Raw genomic sequence first — 539 nt, forward strand, 5'->3', positions numbered from 1 at the left:
CCTTTCTACAGACATGTATGAATGTTAAGCCTTGGTGCCCAAAGCAGCCCGAATGCTGAATGCCATGACCTCATGGTCTCTGATGCCAGCTGCACCCTCGGCTGGCTGTGGCCCAGCCTGGAGGACAGCTCAGGGCACCCAGCCAAGGCCACACTGAGTAGACTGGAGTGCTTGCCCAGCCTCTGCTAGGCACAGGGAACCTCATGGAACCAGGAGTGAAAGGCACCCCGGCCTGGGTCCTGAAGGAAAGGAGTTCCTGTCCTGGGAAGAGGTGTGATATAGATCAAGAACCATTCTCTTCCCTTTTGGCTTAACTCTTTGTGCAAATGCATTTGCCCCGTTAGAGATTATGCACCCAGGTGTGATTACCGTTGTTGGACTCACTGCTAGTTTGAGGAGAGCATCTGGGGAGAAGGTGGGGCATTCCACACTCTTTCTTCATGCATCCAGAGATTGCTTTGAGCCTCTGAAATGTGTGTGTTTGGGGCAGGTTACACATGTCTTCAAGAAATAGACAGGCTCTGGGGGCTGTTATTCGT

This window comes from Orcinus orca, chromosome 20 (genome assembly GCF_937001465.1).
Source record: "Orcinus orca chromosome 20, mOrcOrc1.1, whole genome shotgun sequence".
NCBI classification, from domain to species: Eukaryota; Metazoa; Chordata; class Mammalia; order Artiodactyla; family Delphinidae; genus Orcinus; species Orcinus orca.